Genomic DNA, 14,456 nt, shown 5'->3' on the forward strand with positions numbered 1-14,456 from the left:
AAAAATCTTGCATTATGAAAGAGAAGATGAGAATAAAATACAATGAAAATCATCACAAATTTAGTAGAAAAAGTTCATGTAAGAGCAAACAAGATATTTAAGTTTTTCTAATTAGAATTCTTAGATTTGAAAAAAAGTTATATCCATAGAAGTAATAAGTGGCTAAAAATTGAAAAAGTTTAATAGCAAGTTTGGAAAATTAAATAAAGAAAATCTCCCTGAGCTTTAAAAAAAGACCAAAAAAAAAAAAAAGTAATATTTTGTAGAAATAAGAAGATGAAGAGAATAGATCAAAGAAGTCGAATATCAAGTTAATAGAGCTAGAGAGAAAACAGAAATGACAGATGAAAATTACCACCATAAATAAGAAAAAATTTCCAGCTATAAAGGATCTAATTCTTTACATAAAATGGTACTGTTAAATATTTAGCAAAATTAATTTTAAAAGATTCATCTTAAGTACATCATTTAAAAAATGTTAGAACCACAAGAGCAGATTATAACATATTCCAGTGAGGGAAAAATAAAGCAGACTGAACAGAGTAAAAAATCAGCCTTTCAGATACTTCTATCATTAAGAAATGAGAAAAAGGAAAATTATTGTCTATTAATAAATCTACACCTTTTCAAAATCACAATCAGTCATGAAGGCAATACAAATACTGAGAGACAGGAAAATATATTAAATTACTGACCACAAAAAATAAATAAAAATAATAAAATATAGTAAAATAAAATTTAATGAGCACACATAGTTTTATTGGAAGCTGATTAAGAGCATGACTTAGTAAAGTGAGGTTTTTATTCAGAAATGAGAAAGGTAAGGATGCAAGAAACAATGGATTCAACCCCAGACGTCACTGAGAAGAGCGAGCCTAAAATACTTGACCACACAAGTGATATTTATAAAGTGATAAACAACTTTTTCAACTTTTAGAATTAAGCTATGAGCAAAGCCAAAAGACAATTATTGTTACAACAGAATGTCAATATTTTCAGCTTTGACAATATATATTTCTTAAAAGTGCGGATACCTCAATTTTGCAAGAGGGAGGAGGAAGAAAGGGTAGCAATGCCAATACCTTCATGTTTCAAGAAGGGGGATGAGAGACATTGGTCATACATGTATACAAAAATATATTTAAATTGCAAAATGAAATTGAAAGAAGAATTATATAAGATCACTGATGAATTAAAGCAGGATTTTATTATTTTTTAAATATGTTATTGTTTGAAGTATTACATATGTCTCCTTTTCCCCCCATTGACCTCTCTCCGGCCGCTCCCACCCCCAGCATATGCCCTCACCCACCTAGTGTCTGTGTCCATTGGTTATGCTTATATGCATGCATACAAGTCCTTTGGTTGATCCCTTTCCACCACTCCCCCCGCTTGCCTGCATTCCCTCAGAGGTTTGACAGTCTGTTGGATGCTTCTCTGTCTCTGGATCTATTTTGTTCATCAGTTTATATTGTTCATTATATTCCACAAATGAGTGAGATCATGTGATATTTATCTTTCTCCAACTGGCTTATTTCGCTTAGCGTAATGTTCTCCATGTCCCTGCATGCTGTTGTGAATGGTAAGAGTTCTTTCTTCTTTATAACAGTGCAGTATTCCATTTGTAGATGTACCTCTGTTTTTTTATCCACTGATCTGCTAATGGGCACTTACTAGTAGGTTGTTTCCAAATCTTAGCAATTGTAAATTGCGCTGCTATGAACATAGGGATGCATTTATCCTTTGTGATTGGTGTTTCTGGTTTCTTGGGATATATTCCTAGAAGTGGGATTACTGGGTCAAATGGGAATTCCATTTTTCATTTTTTTTTAATATATTTTATTGATTTTTTTACAGAGAAGAAGAGAGAGGGATAGAGAGTTAGAAACATCGATGAGAGAGAAACATCGATCAGCTGCCTCCTGCATGCCCCCCAGTAGGGATGTGCCCGCAACCAAGGTACATGCCCTTGACCGGAATCGAACCTGGGACCCTTTAGTCCATAGGCCGACGCTCTATCCACTGAGCCAAACCGGTTCGGCCCATTTTTCATTTTTTAAGGAAACTCCATACTGTTCTCCACAGTGGCTGCACCAGTCTGCATTCCCACCAGCAATGCAGGAGGGTACCTTTTTCTCCACATCCTCGCTAGCACTTATCCTGTGTTGATTTGCTGATGATAGCTATTCTGACAGGTGGGAGATACCTCATTGTCGTTTTGATTTTCATCTCTCGGATGATTAGTCACTTTGAGCATGTTTTCATGTCTCTTGGCCTTCTGTATGTCCACTTTTGAAAAGTGTCTATTTAGGTCAAGCGCATCCTGCTGGACTTGAGTTTGACATGCTTGATTAGGTCCTTTGTCCATTTTTTTCATTGGACTGTTTATCTTCATTTTGTTAAGATGTTTGAGCTCCCTATAAATTTTGGAGATTAGGCAAATTTGTTCTCCCACGTAGTGGGCTCTCTTGTTTTGTTGATGGTTTCTTTTGCTGTACAGAAGCTTTTTATTTTGATGTAGTCCCATTTGTTTATTTTCTCCTTAGTTTCCATTGTCCTAGGAGCTGTATCTGTAAAGATAATGCTATGATATGTGTCTGATATTTTACTGCCTGTGGATTCTTCTAAGATTTTTATGGTTTCACATCCTACATTTAAGTCCTTTATCCATTTTGAATTTATTTTTGTGTATGGTGTAACTTGGGGGTCTAGTTTCATTTTTGCATGTATCTGTCCAATATTCCCAACACCATTTATTGAAGAGACTGTCTTGCCTCCATTGTATGTTCTTGCCTCCATTTTCAAATATTAATTGAGCATAATGGCTTGGGTCAATTTCTGGGTTCTCTGTTTGGTTCCATTGGACTGTATGTCTGTTCTTGTGCCAGTACTAGTCAGTTTTGAGAACAGTGGGCTTGTAATACAACTTGATAGCTGGTATTGTGATCCCTCCAACTTTGATCTTCTTTCTCAAGATTTCTGTGGCTATTTGGGGTCTTTTTTTTAGTATTCCAGGTGAACTTTTAGAGAGTCTGTGAAATATGCTGTGGGTACTTTAATGGGGATTGCATAGAATCTATAGATTGCTTTGGGTTGTATGGACATTTTAATGATGTTGATTCTACCAATCCATGAACATGGTATGTTCTTCCATTTGTTTATGTCTTCCTCTATCTCTTTTGCAATATCCTGTAGTTTTCCGAGTATAGGTTTTTTACCTCCTTAGTTAAGTTTATTCCTAGGTATCTTAATTTTTTTTGTTGCAATGGTAAATGGGATTTTTTTAAGTTTCACATTGTGTGAGTTCATTATTGCTGTATAAAAAAGCCATAGATTTCTGGGTGTTAATTTTGTATCCTGCTACATTGCCAAATTCACTTATTAAGTCTAGTGAATTTGATGGAGTCTTTAGGGTTTTCTATGTACAATAATATGTCATCTGCAAATAATGACAATTTTACTTCGTTTCCAATTTGGATGCCTTTTATTTCTTCTTCTTGTCTGATTGCTATAGCTAGCACTTCCAGTACTATGTCAAACAGGAGTGGTGAAAGTGGGAATCCCTGTCTTGTTCTGGTTCTTAAGGGAACTGGTTTTATTTTTTCCCATTGAGTATGATGTTGGCTGTATGTTTGTCATATAAGGCTTTTATTATGTTGAGGCATGATGCCTCTATTCCCTCTTGTTGAGAGTTTTTATCAAGAAAAGGTGTTTAATATTGTCAAATGGTTTTTATGCACCAATTGACATGATTATGTGATTTTTTATCTCTCAGTTTGTTTATGTGATGTATAACGTTTATTGATTTGTGGATATTGTACTATCATTGTATCCCCGGAATAAATCCCACTTGGTCATGGTGTACAATCTTTCTAATGTAATGCTAGATCTGATTTGCTAGAATTTTGTTGAGGATTTTGGCATCTATGTTCATCAGGGATATTGGCTTGCAAATCTCTTTCTTTGTAGTGTATTTATCTGGTTTTGGAATTAAGGTAATAGTGGCTTCATAGAAAGAGCTTGGAAGTGTGCCTTTTCTTGAATTTTTTTGGAATAGTCTGAGGAGGATAGGTTTTATTTCTTCTTTGAATGTTTGGTAAAACTCCCCTGTGAAGCCATCTGGCACAGGGCTTTTGTTTGCTAGAAGTTTTTTTATTTTTTTATTATTGCTTCAATTTTCTTCCATAGTAATCAGTCTATTCACATTTTTTATTCTTTGTGATTGAGTTTTGGAAGGTTGTATTTTTCTAGGAATATGTCCATTTCTTCTAGGTTGACCAATTTGTTGGAATAGAGTTGTTTTAAAATATATATATATATTTAAAATGCTTTATATTTCTGTGGGATCTGTTTTTATTTTGCCTCTTTCATTTATAATTTTGTATATTTGGGTTCTCTCTCTTTGCTTCTTGGTGAGCCTGGCTAGAGGTTCATCAATCTTGTTTATCCTTTCAAAGAACCAGCTCTTAGTTCTATTGATCTTTTGTATTTTTTTGTCTCTATGTCATCTATTTCCACTCTGATCTTTATTATTTCCTTCCTTCTGTGCACTCTGAGCTTTTCTTGTTGCTTTCTTCCCCATTCTTTAAATTGTAGGGTTAGATGATTTATTACCAGTTTTTCTTGTTTTTTTTTTTTGAGGTAGGTCTATAATGCTATGAACTTTCATCTCAGGTCCGCTTTCCCTCTGTCCATAGATTTTGGATTTTTGTTTTTTTCATTGTCATTTGTTTCCAGGATGTTTTTTATTTATCCTTTGATCTCTTTCATAACTCAATCATTGTTTAATAACATTCTATTTAGCCTTTAAGTGTTAGAATTTTTTTATTGTAGATGATTTCTAATAGTATTGTATTGTGATCTAAGAAGATGTTTGATATGATTTCAATCTTCTTGAATTTGAAGAGACTTTGCCTGTGTCCCAATATGTGGTCTATCTTTGAAAATGACCCATGCGCACTTGAGAAGAATTTACATTCTGTAGCTTTGGGGTAAAATGTTCTGAAGATGCCAATTAAGTCCACCTGATCTAGAGTGTCATTTAGGATAGCTGTTTCTTTGTTGATTTTTTGTCTAATGGATTTATCCGGTGGTGTCAGTGGGGTTTTGAAGTCCCCTACTATGAATGTATTGCTGTTGATTCTTTCCTTGATATCTTCTAGAAGTTTTTTTAAATGTATTTGGGTGCTACTGCATTGCTTGCATATATGTTTATCAAAGTTATATCCTCTGGTTGAATTGATCCCTTTGTATTATGAAGTGGCCTTCCTTATCTCTTGTTAAGGCCTTCACTTTGAGGTCTATTTTGTTAGATGTAAGTATTGCTACCTCAACTTTTTTTCATTTTCATTTGCCTGAAAAATATTTTTCCATCTCTTCATTTTCAGTTTCTGTGAGCCCCTTGTTCTGAGCTGGGTCTCTTGTAGACAGCATATATATATGGGTCATGTTTTCCTATCCATTCAGCCACTCCATGTTTTTTTTTGATTGGAGCATTTAATCCATTTACATTTAAGGATATTATTGATAGGTACTTCTTCATAGCCATTTTTATTCTTTATGCCTTTGTTCCTTCTCTTTCTATTTTTTCTTTATACAGCAGTCTCTTTAGCATTTCTTGCATTGCTGGCATTGTAGTGTTAAATTCCCTTAGATTTTTTTTTTTGTCTGCAAAGCTCCTGATTTCCCCTTCAATTTTGGATGACAACTTGCTGGATAGAGTATTCTTGGATTCAGTCCCTTGCTTTGTATCACTTTGTATACCATATTTTTCTGTGTATAAGACACCCCCATGTATAAGATGCCCACCACTTTTCCAACCCAACATTAAGAAATTAATATTTTAAACATTTTGGTGGTTTTCCTCTTAATGCCTTCTTCTGTTTTGGCATGTTAAGGAGTTTTTCTTTCTGTTTTTTCCACTGTCTGATCATACACTCAGTGGGAGGAGGTCCAAATTGTCTCTTTGCAACTCAATTCCATGCTCTTTTGCATAGCTGATTACATTCAGTTTGAATTTTGCAAGGTAAGACAATCTCTTACTGGTATTTATCTTTTTATTTTTTGATATCTTTATGGGCTCAGAATGCTCCAGTCCCTGTTGCATCTGTGCAATCTCAACCTCCACCTCCACCTCGACCTCCACCTCCACCTCCAATTATAGCATCAGCAATAAGGTTCATGATTGGAGGAAGCCCGTTTGACACATGTGGCTCCCTCCTCGGCTGACTTCTGTGTATAAGACACCCCTTGATTTTAATTCTAACAATTTTAGAAAAAAAAGCATCTTATACATAGGAAAATATGGTACTTCATTCCATTTTCTTCTGGCCTGATGTGTTTCTGTTGAGAAATCATTTGATAATTTAATGGGAGATCACTTGTAGGTAACTCTCTGTTTCTCTTTGTCAGCCTTTAAGATTCCCTTTTTGTCATTAATGTTTGCCATTGTAATTAGGACAAGTCTTGATGTGGGTCTTTTTGGATTCATCTTGTTTGGGACTCTCTGTGCTTGTGTGATGTTTTTCTTCCCCAAATCAGGGAAGTTTTCTGTCACGATTTCTTCAAATAGGCTTTCTAATCCTTGCTCCTTTACTTGTCCTTCTGGCACCTCTATTATACATGTTACTTTGTTCCATGTTGTTCCAAAGATCCCTTAGGCTCTCTTCCTGCTTTCTGATTTTTTTTTTCCCTCCAATTGCTATTCGGATTGGGTGTGTATTCTCCCCTGTCTTCTAACTCACTAATTCAGTCCACCGCTTCTTCTAGACCACTGTTAAAACCTTCCATTTTTTTTATTGTAGCTATATCATTCTTTATTTCCTCTTGATTCTTACATAAGTTGTTGATTTTCTCATCCATCTGGTTTAGAATTCAGAGTATAACCCTTAAGCTGAATTCTTTTTTTGACATATTGCATGCTTCTGTTTTATTTAGTTCTTTTTCTGGTGATTCACCCTTTCCTGGGGTTCTTTGTCTCCCCATTTTTGCTCTCACTGAAGGGTCCAGGCACCGAGTTATGTGGGGCCTGTAGCTGAAGTGGCAGGTTGGTGGTAGGGCCGCCACCCCGAGAGTCACAGAAGGGCTCAGGTGCTGAGTCATGTGCGTGGCTTGTGTCTGAAGCAGTGGCCTTGGTGGGAGGGGAGTGTACTCCATGGCTCATAGGAGCCTGTGGCTGAGGAGGCTGTTGCCCTGGTGACTGTGGATCTGCAGACAAGGTAGAAGGTCTTTGGCTGGAGTGGCTGTAGGGCCCCTGATGGTGTTTGAGGCCAGTCTGGGTGGTGGTGAGACTGGACTCCCACTTACAGCAGCTTTCCCTTTCAAGATGGTGTGGTTTCTGTGCCAGAACGGGCTTCCCCAGGAGTGCTTGCAGTGGTAGCAGGGGCTCCCCTTCCCAGAAAGCCCAGTCTGCTGGCTCCCCCGCCCCACCACATATACACATCCACACACTCCCTTATCGCTCCCCCACTCACACTCTCGCCCTCACTGCCATTCTGCCTGCTGCCATCTTGATTCACCCCTGCCTTCAAACAGGACTTTAGAAGTTGGGCTGTTAAACATTCACAGAAAGTCTTAAGCCTAACTTCCAGGGAGTTCTGAAGCTGCAAGAGCCTTTCAGAGTGGGCTCAAGGCAGGATGGGGTTCAGGGCTTTGCTAGCCTCACACTGGGCTGGCACTGGAAAAGTTCTCCCTGGGAAGTGGGGTGATATGGGTGAGCAGTCCACCTCACTTAAGGCATTTCCAGAGGAGGGCTTACAGCTGAGGCTGTCAGCAGAAAAACTCCCTGAAGCTGAGGGAATAAATTCTTCAGTCCCAGATGGAGGAGTATAGGTGGATAAGAACAGCTCCCCCTACAGGTACGCTCTTCTAGTCACTGGGAATACATATATTTCCAGGTGGAAGAAAACAAATGAACAAACAGATTTTATAAATACATCACCTCCTAACTTTCATTAACTCAGCAGCTGATTCAACCTTTTGATTTATAAACTTTCCTCCTTCAATTAAACATTTCTTTATAATCAAGAAGGGAAAGATTATGTTGCAGTAGGGTTTTATCAACCTGCATTAAAAATTAAATCTCAGTGGCTTAATTCAATAAAAGCCACTTCATAGCCCTTCAAAGGTCTCAGGTTATGGAGTTTCCATCTTGTACACCATCACCTCAACAACAGCTTCCAGAAGAAGACAAATCAGACACAGTTAAAACCCACTTTCAAGTTCCACTGGCTGGTACTAGTCATATGGTCCAAGCATAACCCTGGGTGAGCCTGGGAAATGTACAGAAGCTTATAGAATACTAGAGGCCCGGTGCACAAAAATTTGTGCACTCAGAGGGGGAGTGGGGGGGTCCCTCAGTCCGGCCTGTGCCCTCTCGCAGTCTGGGACCCCTCAGGAGATAACGACCTGCTGGCTTAGGCCTGTTCCCCAGTGGCAGAGGGCAGGCCCAATCCCTAGGTGCAGCCCCTGGTCGGGCTCAGAGCAGGGCCGATTGGGGAGTTGGGGCTCCATACCCTGTCAAGCACAGAGCAGGGCCAATCAGGGGGTTGGGGTGCTTCCCTCTGTCATGCACAGAACAGGGCCCATCAGGGGGGTTGGAGCTCCATCCCCTGTCATACACAGAGCAGGGCCAATCAGGGGGTTGAGGAGCTCCTCCTGTCACTAACAGAGTAGGGCCTATAGGGGAGTTGGGGCACCGCCCCCTGTCACACACAGAGCAGGGCTGAGCAGGGGGTTGGGGTGCTGCCACTGTCACACTCAGGGCAGGGCCGATGGGGAGGTTATGCCTCTACCCCGTCACACACAGAGCAGGGCCTGTGGTGGAGGGGGGGGGGGTTGGTTGGGGCGCCGCCCCCTGTCACACACAGAGCAGGGCTGATCAGGGGGTTGGGGTGCTGCCACTGTCACACTCAGGGCAGGGCCGATGGGGAGGTTATGCCTCTACCCCATCACACACAGAGCAGGGCCCGTGGTGGTGGGGGGGGTGGGTTGGGGCGCCGCACCCTGTCACACACAGAGCAGGGCCAATCAGGGGGTTGGGGAGCTCCCCCCATCAGGCACAGAGCAGGGCTGATCAGGGGGTTGGGGTGCCTTCCCCTGTCACGAACAGAGCAGGGCGGATAGGGAGGTTGTGGCCCTGCCCCTTGTCACACACAGAGCCGCAGGGCAATCAGGGGGTTTGGGCGCTGCCCCCTGTCACACTGATCCTGGTGCCGGGAGGCCTCACGGCTCCTCTGATCCCGGTGCTGGGAGGCATATTACCCTTTTACTATATGGGATAGAGGCCTGGTGCACGGGTGGGGGCTGGCTGGTTTGCCCTGAAGTGTGTCCTGGATCAGGGTGGGGGTCCCGACTGGGGTACCTGGCCAGCCTGGGTGAGGGGATGATCGCTGTTTGCAGCTGGTCACACACCCTTCAGGGTGGGGGTCCCCACTGGGGTGCCTGGCCAGTCTGGGTGAGGGGCTGAGGGCTGTTTTCAGGCTGGCGGGTGACTGAAGCTCCCAACCGCTCCTTTTTTTCTTTTCTTTTTTTATTCTGGGCCAGCTTTAGCTCTGGCTCCAGCTCTGAGGCCTCTGCTGCTGATAGCAGGTATCTGGTTTGTTTGGGTTCTATAATCGAAACACTGTATCAACTCCAGCTCTGAGATCCTGGCTGGCTGAAAGCAGGTGTCTGGGGTTTTGTTTAGCTTCTATATTTGTAACAATGTTCCAAACTGCAAGCTCAGAGGCCGGCAAGGCAGGTGGGGAACGTTGGAGTCCTCCGTCACTGAAGCCAGGAAACCTCACGTTAGCTTCAAGCTGCCTGGCTGCCGGCCGCCATCTTGGCTGGCAGTTAATTGGCATATCGCCCTGATTAGCCAATTGAAAGTGTAGCGGACATATGGCTAATTACCATGTTTCTCTTTTATTAGATAGGATTAGTAAGCACCACTGATATGATTGAAGGTAAGTCCAAATTCTCATGAGTAGTAGGTTGTTCTCTAGTATACCCATAGACTAATCTCCAAGGTATATGTTTACTAAGACTCAGGTTTTCTGTTGGCAAACTTGTTTATATAAGATGTACTTTATCAATTAAAGATTATATTATGCAATGATATCTGGGTGCAAAAAATACTTGTTTCTATGAAGCTGTCACTGGAAGGGAAGAAGACTCTGACCCTCTCATTGAAAAGAATCTCCCAGCGTGGGGCCAGTGTGGCAGTGTGGAACCATAAGAATGCCCTAGCATATACTTTAGCACTTACCTTCTAATAGGGCTTATGTTTCAACTAGAAAAGTCTAATTTCAATGTCTCTTTCAACTCTGGGTCTGTTTAAGTATCCAGCCCTGCCTCTCAACTTTGCAGGGTCAAGAGCAAAGAGCTACACATAGAGAATAAGGGTTCCCCGGACACCCACACAAGTCTTGTTGCCAGTGGAAATGGAGTCTTTGTGGTTTAGCAAAAAAAGCAGTGCAGGACCACGCATGGGAGGATGAGGTATGGTGGTGAGGTTTATTGAAGCTGGACTCTCCCAGGTTTAGCTCCGCTCTGCTGTGGAAGAAGTCCAGCCTTGTCTTCATCAAGCCCAGAACAAAGGCCAAGGTCCAGTGATTCTGCGCCATTGGTTCAGTCCATTTCAAAGCTTAGTCTAGTTCAGCCTTTGTCCCTGTTGAGCTGGCACAGTCCCCCTTCCCTGCTGGTCTATGGCTAGTGCTGCCTTATTGTATCCAGGCTGGTGTTTGGAGCCCACAATGCTGTGGGGCCCCAGGCAGCTGCTAGGCCTGCATGGCTGTATGGAGAGAGACAACGAAGGAACTAACAGGAAAAGCACATGCCACACACACACACACACACACACACACACTCACTCACACACACACACACACACTCACACACACACTAACACACACACACTCACACACACTAACACACACACACACTAACACACACACACTCACACACACTCACACACACTAACACACGCACACACACACTAACACACACACTCACACACACTAACACACACACTCACACACACTAACACACACACACTAACACACGCACACACACACTAACACACACACTCACACACACTAACACACACACACTCACACACACACTAACACACACACTCACACACACTAACACACACACACACACTAACACACACACACACACTCACACACGGGGGAGAGAGAGGGAGGGGAGATAAAAAGAGATGTCAGGGCCAGCCTGACAGGTTGAGCCGGGCTGAGGTAGGGAGGTGGGAATTGAGAAAAGAAAGAAAGACAGGAAAGCGGGATCGGGAGGACTGCAGCTCATTCAAGGAACTACAGCAAATTTATTAAGCACGTAACACCTTTTATACACAAGACACTGCATAGGAGGTCTGTCAAGAGGAATGTATTCTTTGTTTCCTCTTAATCTCTAAGGGAAAGACAGGACAGAAGGACAAGTTCTCAGTACAGCAAATCTCAGTAAATAGTTACAGACTTCTTGGTAAGCCATGAAAGGCTGTTCTCATTCTACAAAAGTTGCTCTCATTCTACTGATAACCGCCATCCAAACAAGACTGGGAAAACTGTGTGGGTAAGGGTCCCAGCCTTGCTAGCCTCTTCAGGTGCAAGGACCATGTCAGCTTATACCCAGTGTCCAACAAAGAGAGTTGTTGTTTTTTGTTCTTGTTTTTTTTTTTTTGGTAAAAAACTTTCTTTTATCATGACTTGTAATATTTTTGTGAAATTCTAATATCAAACAATAGGGAAACAAATTTATACATAAAATACAAGTTTAAAAACATGAAATATTATGTACATTACATAGTATAATGGAAAATTCTTATAAAATAATCTTAAACAGAAAAGCAGAAAACCAAATTATCCAAATATGTGAGGATAAAGCTTGGAAAGGAAGTCACAAAACACAAAACGGTGGGTTGAGTTAGATTGATAGTATTATGGTTACTTTAAAAAAATTAAAATTGTTAAAAATATTTTTACATATTTAAAAATGAGAGAAATGGCACCATATTGCCAATATTTAATGTTAATTTATTTTTTTAGCTATAAGAAACATGCTGTCAATATATGAATTCAGGGTAAGAACTATTATAATAAGGCATGACTAAAAGTATGGTTGGCTCCCTACAAACCTTTTCACTCATGGCATTGAGTTTTTAGTAACATCGTCCTGGTACATATAGAATCCACAGTCTTGTACTATGTGTTTGCTTATCTATATTCTGAAGCCAGTCTACAGGTAATTAGGCATTATTTATGCTGCTATCTCTGATTCAAAGTGGCAGGTATAGCTATACATATCCAGTTATTTTGATTACTGAAGATTGTGTCTGTTATCATACCAAAAACTGTTCTAACAGAAAGAGGGTTTGTTCTCTGCAACCTTTTTGGGAAGCTAAATCTAACCATCTGTAGTAATGTTTTCGTGTTTTGTTTTGTTTTCTGCTTAGGAAATGATTGTTAACATATGGCAATGTCAAATGATTTTTCTTTCATTTAGCAGGAAACAGCATGTCATGTCTTAAGTAGCCTGAAGATTGTTTGCTTTTGAAATTATGAATCACTAATAGTGTCTACTGCCCTTCATCATACTGCCCTGCATTATAGCAGAAAATTTCATAAACGTCCCTAAATTTATATGTAAAGTAATTTAAATAAAAACTTAGATAATATACTGTTAGTTCAGATTTCAACCCCAAAGTTTGATTAATGTACTTGGTTGTATAGTAATCTTGAAAGGGGCCATAGTAAAGCCTACGCTCTTGTTCAGATAAGGGTTTGGAGGACTACCTACATTATTTGCTATAACAATGGAAAAAAATCGCATTTTGCGAAACATACTCCTATGAGATGTCTTCCATTTGGGCGATAAAAATAGCTCTATCTAATGATCTTGGCATTTACATGGTCAGTTTACACTCTGTATAGTTGAATAGACTGAAAGGATTAGACAATGCGAGTTCAAAGTCTCTCTGACCTCACATTATATGCTTTTGAAATATTTCAAATTGTTTAATAGCAGTGAGTAGCTCATCGTAAGATTTCCAGTTTCTGAATATGGATTATGGAAACAAATATTAATCACATGTTCTAATAAGTATGGATGAATTTATGGCTACAGAATACTTAAATAGGGACTCCTCTAGAAATCTAGGGCATATAATTTACTCTGGGATTAAAAAACTAATTGGCCCATAATTTCCACTTCTGACTTGTGCTCACGAGCAGCAGGCATAAATAAGCCTAGCATTTGGTTAATATGTTTTTTTCTTTTTTAATGTATAGTTCCTCTGTCCACTAGCATCAGGCACAATGATCTAATCATAAAAGTCTTCTCTGAAAAGAAAGTAAATTGTCCAGAGAGGCAAAGAGTGACTATTAAGTAATGATTGGTAATAAATGATGATAGTACACAACAGACATGACAGCCCAAAGTTAAATCATTTCATAATAATAATAATAATAATAATAATGTTTAATATTAATGTATTTCTAAGTCTCATTACTTAAAATCAAGAAATAGCTAAAATGATCTATTTTTAATGAAAATCCACCATGAAAGTGCTGAGCACATATTTTTTCTTTTTTTACCTTTATTTTTATTGTTGATACTAGAGGCCTGGTGCTCAGCCTGGCCTGTGCCCTCTTGCAGTCTGGGATCCCTTGGGGGATGTCCACCTGCTGGCTTAGGCCCACTCTCCGGGGGATTGGGCCTAAGCTGGCCATCAGACATCCCTCTGGCAGCCTGGGAACCCTTGGGGATGTCCACTTGCCAGCAGGGACCAGGCCTAAGCTGCAGTCAGATATCCTTAGCACTGCTGAGGAGGCGGGAGAGGCTCCCGCCATCACTGCTGTGCTGGCAGCTGTCAGCCTGGCTTGTGGCTGAGCAGAGCTTCCCCTGTGAGAGCACACTGACCACCGGGGGCAGCTCCTGCATTGAGCATCTGCCCCCTGGTGGACAGTGTGTGTCATAGTGACCAGTCATTCCCAGTCATTCTGCTTTTAGGGTCAATTTGCATATTACCCTTTTATTATATGCCTGGTGCATGGGTGGGGGCTGGCTGGTTTGCCCTGAAGGGTGTCCAGGATCAGGGTGGGGGGGGGGTCCTGCTGGGGTGCCTGGGCAGCCTGGGTGAGGGGCTGATGGCTGTTTGCAGGCTGCCAAGCGACCCAGTGGGGACCCTCACCACATGAGGGTGTGGCCAGTCTAGGTGAGGGGCTGATGGCTGTTTGCAGGATGGCCACAGTCCCTTCAGGGTGGGGGTCCCTGCTGGGGTGCCTGGCCACCCTGTGTGAGGGGCTGATGGCTGTTTTCAGGCTGGCCAAGGCCCCAATCCACCCAAGCTCCCAGTGGAGGCTGGCTGGAAGCAGGTATCTGGGATTTATTTATCTTCTATAATTGAAAATTTGTTGCCTTGAGTGGAGGCCCCAGCCGGTCAGGGCAGGCGGGAAGCT

This window comes from Myotis myotis, unplaced genomic scaffold (genome assembly GCF_014108235.1).
Source record: "Myotis myotis isolate mMyoMyo1 unplaced genomic scaffold, mMyoMyo1.p scaffold_m19_p_26, whole genome shotgun sequence".
NCBI classification, from domain to species: domain Eukaryota; kingdom Metazoa; phylum Chordata; class Mammalia; order Chiroptera; family Vespertilionidae; genus Myotis; species Myotis myotis.